This window comes from Phyllobates terribilis, unplaced genomic scaffold (assembly GCF_046119375.1).
Source record: "Phyllobates terribilis strain yellow unplaced genomic scaffold, ASM4611937v1 Scaffold_4__5_contigs__length_816908805, whole genome shotgun sequence".
NCBI classification, from domain to species: Eukaryota; Metazoa; Chordata; class Amphibia; order Anura; family Dendrobatidae; genus Phyllobates; species Phyllobates terribilis.
This window is the reverse complement of record NW_027362764.1, coordinates 618,028,475-618,043,164: the sequence shown is the minus strand read 5'-3', so window position 1 is coordinate 618,043,164 and position 14,690 is coordinate 618,028,475.

Sequence of the window (14,690 nt, the reverse complement as noted above, 5' to 3'; positions counted from 1 at the left end):
CCCGTGGAACTGCGAAACCACACTGGGATGTCGGGCCTACACAAGACTATTTTCAACAGATATATTTTTGTGTCACAACAGTCAGGAGACACTACTGTTTTTCTTTACTGAAAATATACCAAAACCTGAATAATAGAGATTTTTTACCGTGTGATGGCAAAACCACAGTTATTGTTTACTGGGGTATACCACACATTTTTAAATAGAGATATTTGCGGATGACCAGTGAGCGACACACTCAAACTGCTTTTTTTTTAGATACCAAAGGCCCAAAACTGGATAGTACAGCGATTTGACCCATGGAACTGCGAAACCACACTGGGATGTCGGGCCTACACAAGACTATTTTCAACAGATGTATTTTTGTGTCACAACAGTCAGGAGACACTACTGTTTTTCTTTACGGAAAAAACTACCAAAAGCTGAATAATAGAGATTTTTTACCGTGGGATGGCAAAACCACAGTTATTGTTTACTGGGGTATACCACACGTTTTTAAATAGAGATATTTGCAGCTGAACAGTGAGCGACACACTCAAACTGCTTTTTTTTTTAGATACCAAAGGCCCAAAACTGGATAGTACAGCGATTTGACCCGTGGAACTGCGAAACCACACTGGGATGTTGGGCCTACACAAGACTATTTTCAACAGATATATTTTTGTGTCACAACAGTCAGGAGACACTACTGTTTTTCTTTACGGAAAAAACTACCAAAAGCTGAATAATAGAGATTTTTTACCGTGGGATGGCAAAACCACAGTTATTGTTTACTGGGGTATACCACACTTTTTTAAATAGAGATATTTGCGGCTGAACAGTGAGCGACACACTCAAACTGCTTTTTTTTTAGATACCAAAGGCCCAAAACGGGATAGTACAGCGATTTGACCCATGGAACTGCGAAACCACACTGGGATGTCGGGCCTACACAAGACTATTTTCAACAGATATATTTTTGTGTCACAACAGTCAGGAGATACTACTGTTTTTCTTTACGGAAAAAACTACCAAAAGCTGAATAATAGAGATTTTTTACCGTGGGATGGCAAAAACACAGTTATTGTTTTGACTGGGGTATACCACACTTTTTTAAATAAAGATAATTGCGGCTGAACAGTGAGCGACACACTCAAACTGCTTTTTTTTTAGATACAAATGGCCCAAAACTGGATAATACAGAGGTTTGAACCGTGGAAGTGCAAAACAACACTTCTGTTTCTCTAGCCTACACCAGACTATTTTCAACAGTTATATTTGTGTCTGAAAAATCAGAGACACGCTTTTTTTTTGGGGGGGGGGGGTGGACACCAAAAGGTTAATAAGACGGGTATTTGTACAGTGTGAAGGAGGAAATAAAAAGAAGGATTTAGATGAAAAAAAAAGGATTTTTCCTGGCCCCCGACACCTGGTGCTAAGTCCAGCAATTTCAGCAACAGGAGCACACAGGACTGTAATGCAACGTTTGCTGGTATAACCACTGTGTCTCCTATACAACCTGCCTGCCTGGTATCTGGGATGGATATTAGTCCTGAAAAGGACTGTTTGTTTGTTCTGGCAGCCTTTACAGACCCTACACTAACTATTTCGCAGTTTATATCTCTCCATAAATCAGCAGCGCTGTCCCTACACTGTCTAATCCGGAGTAACTGTGTCCAAGATGGCGGCGCCCGGTTTTAAATACTCGAGGTGACGCTGTGCGGCCAGCCAATCACGGTAATGCCCACAACCATCATGGCTGCAGCATTACAGTGACTGGCTGGCAATCCCTGCATGTTCATTGGCTCTGTAAAGAGCGCCAAACATGCAGGGCGGAGACCCGAGCTCCTGCCCGAGTAACCCGGAAATGCTCGGTGCTCGCCGAACATCCCGAGTAGCGTGATGCTCGGGCGAGTACCGAGCAGTGTCGAGCATGTTCGCTCAACACTACTCTTAACTTAATATTTTGTTGAACAACCTTTTGAGGCAATCACTGCAATCAAATGATTTCTGTAGCTGTCAATGAGACTTCTGCACCTCTCGACAGGTATTTTGGCCCACTCCTCATGAGCAAACTGTTGTCTCGTGTTTGAAGGTTGCCTTTTCCAGACGGCATGTTTCAGCTCTTTCCAAAGATGCTCAATAGGATTTAGGTCAAGGCTGAGACCAAGCTTTCAGACACTGGGCAGCACATTTCTCTGTAGAATCCCTTGATAGTCTTGAGATTTCATTGTACCCTGCACAGATTCAAGACACCCTGTGCCAGATGCAGCAAAGCAGCCCCAGAACATAACAGAGCCTCCTCCATGTTTCACAGTAGGGACAGTGTTCTTTTCTTGATATGCTTCATTTTTCCATCTGTGAACATAGAGCTGATGTGCCTTGCCAAAAACTTCCATTTTTGTTTCATCTGTCCATAGAACATTCTCCCAGAAGCTTTGTGGTTTGCCAAAATGTAGTTTAGCAAATTTCAGTCTGGCTTTTTTATGATTTTTTTCAACAATGGTGTTCTCCTTGGTCGTCTCCCATGAATTCCACTTTTGATCAAACAACGACGGATGGTGCGATCTGACACTGATGTTCCTTGAGCTTGAAGTTCACCTTTAATCTCTTTAGAAGTTTTCCGGCTCTCTGTTGTTACCATTCGTATTATCCATCTCTTTGATATGTCATCAATTTTCCTCCTGCGGCCAAGTCCAGGGAGCTTGGCTACAGTCCCATGGATCTTAAATTCTGAATAATATTTGCAACTGTAGACACAGGAACATCAAGCTGCTTGGAGATGGTCTTATAACCTTTACCTTTAACATGCTTGTCTATAATTTTCTTTCTAATCTCCTGAGACAACTCTTTCCTTTGCTTCCTCTGGTTCATGTTGAGTGTGGTACACACCATGTCACCAAACAGCACAGTGAGTATCTTTAGCCCTATATACAGGCCCACTGACTGATTACAAGATTGTAGACACCTGTGATGCTAATTAGTGGACACAATTTGATTTAACATGTCCCTTTTGTCACATTATTTTCAGGGGTACCATCATTTCTGTCCAGGCCTATTTCAAGAATTTAATTTTTTTTTTAAATTCTGTGGAAGCAGGGTTGATAAGCAATGTCTGACTTTCATTTGTTCATTTTCATAGATTTTTAATTTATTATTACGGTACTTTTGTCAGATTCAAGTTATTTCTGTGACCATTGTGGGTTTTTCTTTCATTAAACGAGGGGTACCAACAATTTTGACCACGTGTGTAAGTTGTTTAATTTGAGTTTTAGGGGTGAAAGGTTCCCAAAATGTATTTATTTATTGTTTTCCAGGAGGTTCTCAACTTTTACAAGTAATTTAATATATTTTTTATATGACTGTACAATAATCTTGAGTATTTGGGACCCTGCCCATATACCGTAATCCTTCAGTGACCCTAAAATATCCATAGATTCATAGAATATTTAGACTATAGAATATATAAGGCAGAATGAACATTAAATGCAAAAATCCGGACTTGGGAAATTGTTCATTACAAAGAAAACCCTTGCCTATCTACATCAGGGAAGGGACAAGGAATTTTGGTGCCCTACGCAGAAAAAGCCAATGGTGCCCCATCCTCCGCCCGCAAGCAAAGGAATGGGTCAGAGACTAAGGTAACAGGACCCCTAATGCACCACCAAACCCCACGGATGGGTCAGGTTTGATGACCACTTACACTAGAACTGTTACATTTTTCACCAAACAATACCAACAAAATAAAAAAAAATTAGTAATGTAGTGGCTTGGCTTAACGGGGTGGAATTTCAAAATTATCATTCATTGTTTGTGGACCATTTACATAATGCAAGGTAAAAATAGTGATATTCATCCCTGACATCTTATATTTTAAATGTCAGACTCACGGATAGTTATGGAAAGTAATATTGCTTAATTATAATAGGGGGCATTTGGTTTCAATAAAGGTGTCCAGCATTTGTCCTAGTGGAAACTAAATATTATTATTATTTATTATTATAGCGCCATTTATTCCATGGCACTTTACATGTAGACAACATTATAGATAAATGGATACATCTGATGTAGTTTGCATCCATCATGCGACAAATACAGCTTGAAACAAAACTGATGGTGGTTCTGGTGCCATATTCCTGTACTGATTGTGGTTCTGGTCACATAACATGTACTGACGGTGATTCTGTTGATGTATTTCTGTACTGATAGTGGTTCTGATGACGTATACCTGTTCTGATAGTGGTTCTGGTGACATAGTCATGTAGTGATGGTTGTTCTGGTACTGTATCCATGTACTGCTGATGACTCTGCTGATGTATTCATGTAGTCATGATGATTCTGGCGACATATTCATCACCAGAACCACCATCAGTACATAAATCATGAATATGAAACCAAAATCATCATCACCAGACCCATCATCAGTAAATAAATAGGTCACTAGAACCAACATCAGTACATGAATACATCACCAGAACCACCATAAATATATAAATGCCGCACCAGAATCACCATGAGTACATGAATATGTCACCAGAACCAATATCAGTACATGAATACATCAAAACCACCATCAGTACATGTATACATCACCAGAATCACCATTAGTATATGAATACGGCACTAGAACCTTCATGAGTAAGTATATACACCATCAGTACCATCATCAGTGCATGAATATGTCACCAGAACAAACGTCATTACATGAATACCACGAGTACATCACCAGAATCATCATCACTACATTAATACATCACCAGAGCCACTTGAATACAAGAACCAAGCTAAGTACAACAGTCAATTGTAATGTTAAGTCAGCCCCATAAACATTTGTATCGCATGAACTAACAACTGCAAGTATGTCCTGAACAATGGTAATGAGATACTGGGAGTTGCTTACAGCCATCACCAGACTGTGGACCATACAGGAGCTCTAATAGTGATGACATGCAGGTAGTACCACAAATAAAAATTTACATCCCAGTACCTTATAGGTGACATCTTCTCTGCATAAAAATATCTGTCCATAGTATGCTCTAAATACGTCTCCAACAGTATAAGGCCTCTGCACTGTCTGCCCTTATGAAGTACACCTGCCACACTGTCTGCCTTAATGAGCTATAGCCACCACACCATTTGCAATTCTCAGCTAAAACCACCACATCGCCCTCCCTTATGAACCACAGCCCATACCATGGCTGTCCTCTCTCCACTGGTTTCCCTTACACTCTCTAAATATCTACACAGTCTCCCTACCATGCTAACCTCTCTACATGCTGCTCTCTCCCCATATCCATTCTGGTCCCCTTAACAGTATGACCTCATACTGCCCACCACGCTTCCCTTTATAAACTGTACTCCCTCATCACACTGTCCCCCTACATAGTATGATGGTCACCACAGCCATCCATACCGTAAGATATCCACAGCAGCCCCCCAACATACAGTATGATGTTCACCACAGCCCCCCCCAATATACAGTACGATGTCCAGTTGCTGCCGAACTAGTGATGTGTCGATCGCAAATGATCCGACAGAAAGAGCCGGCTCCCTGCTGTGACTGATGGGAGCTTGCACCCCAGTGAGAGCCACAAACTTCTCTAAAGTGCTCTCACTGGGCGTAAAATCGCGTTGTTTGGCTGTTGTAACTCCGCCCACCCGATACAAACTACGCTCACTCTTTAATTTAATTGGCTAACTGCGAGAGGGCGGAGTTTTGCCAAGGGTGGGCAGAGTTTCAGCTGCATCAACGTCATCTTAAATATGTGTTCACTAGTGATGGGCGAGCACTAAAATGCTCGGGTGCTCGATGCTCATGTCGAGCACATTGGAATACTCGGGTGCTCGACCCGAGCAACGAGCCCAATGTACAGTACAGACCAAAAGTTTGGACACACCTTCTCATTTAGAGATTTTTCTGTATTTTCATGACTATGAAAATTGTACATTCACACTGAAGGCATCAAAACTATAAGTTAACACATGTGGAATTATATACTTAACAAAAAAAGTGTGAAACAACTGAAAATATGTCTTATATTCTAGGTTCTTCAAAGTAGCCACCTTTTGCTTTGATGACTGCTTTGCACACTCTTGGCATTTTCTTGATAAGCTTCAAGAGGTAGTCACCGGAAATGGTCTTCCAACAATCTTGAAGGAGTTCCCAGAGATGCTTAGCACTTGTTGGCCCTTTTGCCTTCACTCTGCGGTCCAGCTCACCCCAAACCATCTTGATTGGGTTCAGGTCTGGTGACTGTGGAGGCCAGGTCATCTGACGTAGCACCCCATCACTCTCCTTCTTGGTCAAGTAGCCCTTTCACAGCCTGGAGGTGTGTTTGGGGTCATTGTCCTGTTGAAAAATAAATGATGGTCCAACTAAACGCAAACCAGATGGAATAGCATGCCGCTGCAAGATGCTGTGGTAGCCATGCTGGTTCAGTATGCCTTCAATTTTGAATAAATCCCCAACAGTGTCACCAGCAAAGCACCCCCACACCATCACACCTCCTCCTCCATGCTTCACGGTGGGAACCAGGCATGTAGAGTCCATCCGTTCACCTTTTCTGCGTCGCACAAAGACACGGTGGTTGGAACCAAAGATCTCAAATTTGGACTCATCAGACCAAAGCACAGATTTCCACTGGTATAATGTCCATTCCTTGTGTTCTTTAGCCCAAACAAGTCTCTTCTCCTAGCAGCTATTTTACCATGAAGGTCTGCTGCACAAAGTCTCCTCTTAACAGTTGTTGAAGAGATGTGTCTGCTGCTAGAACTCTGTGTGGCATTGATCTGGTCTCTAATCTGAGCTGCTGTTAACCTGCGATTTCTGAGGCTGGTGACTCAGATAAACTTATCCTCAGAAGCAGAGGTGACTCTGGGTCTTCTTTTCCTGGGGCGGTCCTCATGTGAGCCAGTTTCTTTGTAGCGCTTGATGGTTTTTGCAGCTGCACTTGGGGATACTTTCAAAGTTTGCCCAATTTTTCTGACTGACTGACCTTCATTTCTTAAAGTAATGATGGCCACTCGTTTTTCTTTACTTAGCTGCTTTTTTCTTGCCATAATACAAATTCTAACAGTCTATTCAGTAGGACTATCAGCTGTGTATCCACCAGACTTCTGCACAACACAACTGATGGTCCCAACCCCATTTATAAGGCAAGAAATCCCACTTATTAAATCTGACAGGGCACACCTGTGAAGTGAAAACCATTTCCGGTGAAGCTCATCAAGAGAATGCCAAGAGTGTGCAAAGCAGTCATCAAAGCAAAAGGTGGCTACTTTGAAGAACCTAGAATATAAGACATATTTTCAGTTGTTTCATTCTTTTTTGTTAAGTATATAATTCCACATTTGTTAAGTCATAGTTTTGATGCCTTCAGTGTGAATGTACAATTTTCATAGTCATGAAAATACAGAAAAATCTTTAAATGAGAAGGTGTGTCCAAACTTTTGGTCTGTACTGTAAGTCTATGGGAAACTCGAGCATTTTTCAGCAGCTCCCCCCCGGCGGTCTGCAGAGGGCTTAAAAATTGCCCAAATCGATGGGAACAGTGCTTAAATGACATGGGAACAACATGGGCAAGACCCCTGGAAGCATTTCTGACTCCCAGGTCACTTCTGTCAACAACGTTGTCAAAGGTATTACGCCACTTTTACAGACTCACAATAAAACATACAAAAACGAAAGCAAAATGGATTTTCTTGGGAAATATGTTAAGGAACATCCTTTCCAGGGTAAAAATAAATAGCTAAATAAATAACCAAAAACAAAAATATTCCTCCACACCTTGGGCTATGTTCACACGTAGCGTTTTTGATGCGTTTTTGCACTTTTGCATTGCTTTCAACCATGACAAATGCATTCACCAGGAAATGTCATTTTAACATTTTACAACCTTATCTGGCCATGTGGTGTGTGAGATATCATCAGACACATTGTGTTTTATTTATGAAGGAGGGTCTCTGAAAGTCACAAAGCCTATTTTTATAGGGCCATCAGGTGCCCTTTACTATTCTTAAAGGGCCAGCAGTCGGCCCTCACTATTCTTAGAGAGCCATCAGCCGGCTATGTTTTATTGTTCCTATTACTAAAGAGTGGGTCTCCTATACTGTTATTGCATATACAGTGAGTGGCAGGGCTGCCCAAAATTTGGACGCACCCCAATACCACTTTGAAAATTTGGACGCACCCCAATATCCCTTTGAAGAGACTTAGAGGGGGGCCTCCTGAAAACAATGTTCCCATAATTAGGAAGTAGGTCTCCCATTGTGTTTGCCTATGCAGTGAATGTAAGGGTTGCCAAAAATTTGGAGGCACTCCAATGCCCCTTGGAAGAGACATAGAGGGCCTCGTGAAAAAATGTTCCCATCATTAGGAAGTGGGTCTCCCATAGTGTTGGCCTATGCAGTGAATGCAAGGGTTGCCAAAAATTGGTAGGCAATCCAATGCCCCTTGGAAGAGACGTGGAGGTCAGAGGGCCTCATGAAAACAATGTTCACATTATTAGGAAGTGGGTCTCCCATTGTGTTTGCCTATGCAGTGAATGCAAGGGTTGCCAAAAATTTGGAGGCACTCCAATGCCTCTTGGAAGAGACGTAGAGGGCCTCATGAAAACATGTTCCCATTATTAGGAAGTGGGTCTCCCATAGTGTTGGCCTATGCAGTGAATGCAAGGGTTGCGAAAAATTGGGAGGCACTCCAATGCCCCTTGGAAGAGATGTAGAGGGCCTCATGAAAAAATGTTCCCATTATTAGGAAGTGGGTCTCCTATAGTGTTGGTCTATGCAGTGAATGCAAGGGTTGCCAAAAATTGGGAGACACTCCAATGCCGCTTGGAAGAGACGTAGAGGGCCTCATGAAAAAATGTTCCCATTATTAGGAAGTGGGTCTCCCATAGTGTTGGTCTATGCAGTGAATGCAAGGCTTGCCAAAAATTGGGAGGCACTCCAATGCCCCTTGGAAGAGACATAGAGGGCCTCATAAAAAAATGTTCCCATTAGAAAGGAGCGGGTCTCCTATACTTGTAATGCCCATGCACTCAGTGTATGGGTTGACAAACATTTACCCCTCAGGGTATACATGAACATGCTGTATAAAAAATTTTTTTTACAGGCATCATAAACACCCTTTAAAAAAATTATGTGGATGTTGCATCACGGACCACGGTCACCCTGGTGATATGGTGGTGGAGGATGAGGATGAGGAGAAGGAGGAGGACAAGAGCAAATAGCCAAAATCAGGAAGCATATACCCATGTGTGGGTGTGAAAAGGTGCATGGGAATACACCTCCCAAAAAATGACACTGGATTTGAGTTTATGTTACACTGCTATCATTCGGTGGTGTTGAGAAGTCTGGCCCAATCCAGCCCTTGTTCATTTTTATAATAGTCAACCTGTCAGCATTTTCAGTTGACAGGCGGATGCGCTTATCAGTTATAATTCCACCAGCGGCACTAAAAACCCGCTCCGATAAAACGCTGATGACAGGGCAGGCCAGGACCTCCAAGGCATAGAGAGCCAGTTCATTCCACATATCCAGCTTGGATACCCAATAATTATAAGGCACAGAGGAATCACGGAGGACGTTGGTACGGTCGGCAAGGTACTCCCTTAGCATCTTCCCAAACTTTGCACTACTTGTAAGAGTACCCCGTGCCTCAGGGCTTGTGCGATGGGAGGGGCTGAGAAAATTCTCCCAGGACTTTGACAGTGTTCCCCTGCCTCTGCTGGATTGAAGTTGTGTCTCTCTCGCCTGTACTCCTTGGTTGTCCTGTGACCTCTGCTGCCAGCGTTTTCAGATGGGAATTTTTTTAATAGTTCCGCAACAAGGGCCTTCTGGTACTGCCCTATTTTTGTAGACCTGTCCGCCTCAGGAATAAGAGATATAAAGTTCTCCTTGTAGCATGTGTCTAGAAGTGTCACCAACCAGTAATGACTGTCACCCAAAATTTTGAGAACGCGAGGGTCACGGGAAATGCAGCGTAACATAAACTCAGCCATGTGTGCCAGACTGCTAACAGGCAAGACTTCCGTGTCCTCACCAAGAGGATGACTGACCATGCTCTCCTCCTTCTACTCTCTGTCCTCTGGCCATCCACGCTGAACAGACGGTATGATATTTGTGCAGGTAGTACCATCTATAGAGCATGAAACTAGTTCCTGTTCTTCCTCCTCCTCTTCCTCATTGTCACCCAATCCACGTTGGGATGAGATGAGGCTGGGCTGTGTGTAATCACCCTGTATGGTTCCTTGCTCCATCTCATCATGCTCCGCCTGCAATGCATCCTCTTTGATTGTGAGCAGAGAGCATTTCAGAAGACAGAGAAGTGGGATGGTGATGCTAATTATGGCGTCATTGCCGCTCACCATCTTGGTGGAGTCCTCAAAGTTTTGGAGGATGGTACATATGTCTGACATCCATGTCCACTCCTGAAGTCTTATGTGTGGAGTCTGAACTGAATACCGACGGCCTTGTTGATGCTGGTACTCAACAACTGCCCTCTTCTGCTCACAAATCCTACTCAACATCTGCAGTGTAAAGTTCCAACGCGTCGGGACATCACACACCAGTCTGTGAGTCGGGAGCTGCAAACGCTGACTTTCTCAAATGGGCACACAGGTGTCATACTTTAACAAGCAGATCCATCAGCACCGGGTAGGTGGGCCAGGCATGGTTTGTGTGTGAGCTCGACTCGCCACAGAGCCGCCACCAGGTTCCGGCTATTGTCACACACGACCATGCCTGGCTGTAGGTTCAGCGGTGTGAGCCACAGATCTGCCTGCTCTTTCAGAGCTGTCTTCAGCATTGTGTGGTTTGTCATCTAAGCATTTTAGCTTCAGCACAGCCTTTTGCCGCTTGGCCGAGGCAGTGCTGCAGTGTTTCCAGCTTGTGACTGATGTGGTAATTTCGGAGATGGAGGCAGAAGAGGAGGAGGAGGCTGAGGAAGATAAGGTGCAGGAGCTGTAGACTGTGGGGGCAACCCTGATTGACCTAGGGCCCGCAATCCATGGAGTCGGGAGGACGAGTTCCATCCCAAGGTCCGACTGGGTCCCGGCTTCCACTATGTTATCCCAGTGTGCCGTCAGCGAGATGTACCGTCCCTGCCCACAAGCACTTGTCCACGTGTCCGTGGTTAGGTGGACTTTCCCGGTAACTGCGTTGTTGAGGGCACGGCTAATGTTTTGGGACACATGCTTGTGTAATGCGGGGACAGCACACCAGGAGAAATAGTGGTGGCTGGGGACCGAGTACCGTGGGACGGCCACCGCCAACAAGTTGCAGAATGCTTCCGTCTCCATGAGCCTAAAAGGCAACATTTCGAGCGCAAGCAGTCGTGAAATATGAGAATTTAGTAGTGTGTCCTGTGGGGCGTTGGCCGCATATTTGCGCTTGCATTCCAAGGACTGGGGTATGGACAACTGAACGCTGCGCTGGGACAAGGACATGGACGTGCTCCCTGATGCTGCTACTTGAGAATGTGCAACGACAGCTGCAGGGCATGAGGCATCTTCGCATGCACCATGGACAGAGGATAGGCTTGCATGCACAACAGCGGAAGAAAAATGATGCCACCTGCAGACACAGTTCCTGGACCCTGGGGTTCGGCCCACAAAGTCGGGTGCTTTGCTGCCATGTGCCTGATCATGCTGGTGGTGGTCAGGCTGGTCGTTTTGCCACCCCTGCTGATGCTGGCCTGGCAGGTGGTGAAAATGGCCTTTTTGGGGTTATCGGCAGAGTCTTTAAAAAACAACCAGACTCGGGAAGACCTAACAGTTGTTCTGGCAACTTCCTTCGTGTTGGTGCTACGGGGAACGGTTGCCTGTCTTCTGTCTGCGGCCACCACACTGCACACTGCTTCTTCCTGCCTGTTGGGGTGCTCTGCCTCCCTCCCCCTGTGTGTTGCTGTCCTCGCTCTGCATGTCCTCCTGCCAGGTTGGGTCAGTTGGGCAATCACTGCATGTTGATTGGCACTCTAAAGAGCGCCAAACATTCAGGGAGGGGACCCGAGCTCCCGCCGAGTATCTCGCAAGTACTCAACGAGCTCCGAGCATCTCGAGTACTGAGATGCTCTGGCGAGTATCGAGTACTTGCGAGTATGCTCGCTCATCACTAGTGTTCACCTATGGTGAACACATATTTAATTGGGATCCATTTAGGATCCAAAAGAGCCGACTCTTTTTGGAGAACGGAGCAAGAAGAGTCAGATCATCAAAAAGAGCCCATCACTATGCCGAACTGCTTGTAAATTCTGCTGCCTTTCAAGAAGTGATAGCATGCACTCAGCCTCGCTGGAACATACCAAAATGCCTTTATTTTTTGCAGAAAGGAGTGTTTGCTTTCTGTTTTGTACAGGAGAAAAAAGGCCGCTCTCTGGTCTTGTCTTTGAGCTCCAAAGTGCACTGCACTTTTGATACCTGGAACAGCAACTACGGCCAGAGACAATGCAATAATTTCACAGCTCACATGGAGAATTTTTTCAGGTACAGCAATACACCATCGCATATGTAACAGGTGGTGAGGCCTCTGCTACTTTTTTATTTTACAGTCAGGCATCGGTTATCTGTCTCCTCCTACATCTCACCCAGAAACTGTTCTATGCCCAACAGCCACAGGGCATATCATTGATTACACACACTGACCTTTTTCTTCTTGCTGATGTCAGGCAAAGCACGGCCAAGTTTTTTCTCATCTTGAAAGCCTGGGCCACAAAAACTAAGTGACAGAAGAGTTGTTGCTGTGCATCAAGTGACAACTCACCCACTGCTTGACTTTCCAGTGAAATGCAACTCAGAATTGCTGTCAGCAACAATGTATTCTCTCTGCCTTATGGTCAGGCAAAGTCTCTCATGCTTAATGCATGGCCCACATCCTGAATTTAATAGTGCAACATTTCTTTCTCAAATATACATGTTTAACGAAGGTGGTGGTTATGGCCAGAAAAGTGCCAGCCCATTTCAATAGATTATATGTGGGAAAGCATAAACTCCAGGATTAAAAAAAAAAAAAAAAAAAACATGTTACAGCCTTTCTATGAACAGTGTAAAGCAGTGACAGACTATATCATGCAGCAGTCAAACTGGAGAGTGGGTTACTTTGAGATCCTGCATTGGCAGCTCATGAGGGATGCATATCACCTACTAAAATCTTTTGGAGAAGCAGCGAAATTTGTTAGTAGGGATATATGTGAAATTAATAATGTAATTAATCCTGCTAATATGTATCCTGGAAAAAACACTCACCAGCATGAACGAGGGGATGGAGAAAGACTACCAATTTGTACCTGTTCAGCACAACCCTGTATCTGTTGGTGACTATCCCCTCAAGGTCTATGTCACATGCTGCAGGATTTGGAGGAGAAGTCCAGTGCTGCCATTGCTGGCTATAAATTGCCACCCATCTCCTTGTTTGCCCTGTCCTAGCTCTAACCTATGATGCTCTTGTCACAATGCCTAGCCATGCCAGCCACACATTTCCTTGCTGCCTACTGTCACTGTGTTTCATAGTTCTAGGCAATATTACTGATGTTGGGAAATGTACTTTCTTGATGGTATACAAAGATGAAACAGCTCCCGAAATAGAGCTAACATTTGAAAAGGCTTGGTGACAACAAGAAATAGCTTTTTTTACTTTGAAAACAGTTAATCTCCATAAAAAAAGAGATCATTTTTGGATGGCTTAATAAAAAGCATTTGGAATTGCACAATAATTTTGTGATTAGCTGTAAGGGACCTAAGGTGTCTGTGATGGCGAGGGAATGCTGTACTACTTCACCCCGGTTCCCAAACAAAGACAATGGTCCTAATCTTTCCATGAGGTACTTGTGCTGCACATCACGTACTTTCTGGATGTAGTTCTGCTCCATCCTCGACTCATTTCTTTCAGGGACCGCACTTGAATATTAAAGGACTTCCACTCCATGTTTATATAAAAGCACAACTTTACTTTTATCTTCAGCATAGCAGAACAGGACAGTCACATTGCCAGAGTTACAGTTCTTTACACAGCACGAGTTCAAATTTACCGTCCATTTGTCCTGAGCTATCCCTTTCTTTAGCTGGCTGCTTTGGCCCTTAAGATAGCTGAGGCACTGCAGCCTTGTGAGTCCAGCACAGCCTTCTCGGGACTAATCCCCGTCCATATAGTCCTCTGCTTCTTGGAGGACTTAAAGGAAGCCACACAGCTACCTTTTCTAGACCGTAGGTCCCCGGCGTAATGGGAAAGTCTTGGTCCGATTTACAGGCCGACGATTCTCTGCTGCTGGACCAACCGTGCTGTTGCTCCTTTCCCTGGTCCTGTAATCACTGCCTTCTCACAGTCACTTCCCCCAGTCTCCACTGTCCTGCTCTTCCCATTTTGAGCAACTCCTAATTCTTTAACTATTTCCTACCTTAACTTTATCTTATCTTAAAGTGCCCACCTCTGCACTGCCCAGATCCTATCTAAACCTAATTGACCCTGCAACTAACAGGTCCGACAACTGTGACATACATGTTCGTATACATATAATAAGCAGAGTACAATACATTGTGTATATGGAGGGAAGAGGCGCATCCCCTTACATAGCAAAGCCATTGCGAACACTAAAACAGGCATCATTTTTCATTTCTAGTTGGGAAACAATAACTTCTTCTCATTCAAAACAGCACACCTGTTTTTTTCTTTTTAGCGCTTCTTCATTTAGAAGATTGATCATAAGCAGATTGAAGCTC